The following is a 1,274-nucleotide window of genomic DNA, read 5'->3' as shown; positions in this document are numbered from 1 at the left end:
TTCTTACTTCATATCTGCTCCTCGTGACCAAAATCTAAAACGGCACCCCGGGACTGATCACCCCGGGAGCCAGACGGCTCAATAGGCCTCAACCAATTTGACGACTACGCGACCGAATCGGTCCGAACTGCTACCAAATGCGAAAACGGCAAGACGGGCACAAGATATAAGCCCGCCCAGAATAAACGGTAACACGAAAACGACAACACGACAAAATAATGAAACAAGCAAAAATCGTAGCAATCAAACGACGATAGATTATAAAGCGTCAAAATACGGAACGGACAAGTAAAATTGTTCAAGTCAGACAAAACGACAAAGTATCAACAAGTTGTTCAACAAATGCATTACAAAATATCCTAAGTTACGAGACTTCACTTCCTCGGCATATCGACAATTTTCCCGTCCTGGATAGTCTTGAAAACACCAATTGACGACGTCTCGAAATCAGGAGCAGCAATCTTCAGCTGGGCCTTCAGGGCATCTTCGGTCATCAAGATGGCATTCTTCCCTTGCTCCTTGGCCACCTTAAGCTTCTTCCTAAGATCAACGGCCTCTGCCTTAGCGGCTTTCGCCTCCGAGATGGCCTGCTCCCGCTCCTTTTCCAAAGCGACAACTCGACCCTGAGCGGCGTTCAGTTGACCTTCCAATGTCATCTCACGCTCAAGAAGCCGAGCCACGGTCTCATCGGACGCCTTTAGCCTCTCCGCAACAAACGACGACTTCTCCTCGGCAGCATTAAGCTTTCCCCCCATCTCGGACAGCTGACCCTGGAGGAGCTCAACTTAAGCCTTAAAGTCATTATTCGCCTTAACAGAAGACTCAAGCTTCCTCCGAAGCGCCTCCATACCAGATAGCTCAAACTCGGCCTTCCGAGCTATCACGGCCCCGCGAAGCAAGGTGCGATACATCCACCTCGCCTGCCCGGACAGCTCGGTTGCATGAAAATGCTCTTCTGTCCCAAGTATCAGCTGAGAGTCAATGAACTTGGAAGCATCAAAATTCCTCTCCATTACGGTTAGGACCCCCTCCGGGCTGGAAGACATCTTTCGTTTCTTAGGAGTGTGGATAAGCTCCACGTCGCTATCCGGATGAGGGGAGAGGGTCGCCTTCCCTTCAGCAGGTCCTTCCTCATGGGCAGGGGAAGCCGGACCCCCTAAGCCCTGCTTTCCCGACGTCTCGGTATCCTGGGCAGGGGAAGCCTGGCCCTCTTTTTCCCCTGACGGACCCTCCGACTTGCCGGCGTCCTTCTCTTCGGCATTCTCATCATCACT

This window comes from Arachis ipaensis, chromosome B07 (assembly GCF_000816755.2).
Source record: "Arachis ipaensis cultivar K30076 chromosome B07, Araip1.1, whole genome shotgun sequence".
Classification (NCBI taxonomy): Eukaryota; Viridiplantae; Streptophyta; class Magnoliopsida; order Fabales; family Fabaceae; genus Arachis; species Arachis ipaensis.
Note: the sequence above shows the minus strand (reverse complement) of the source record.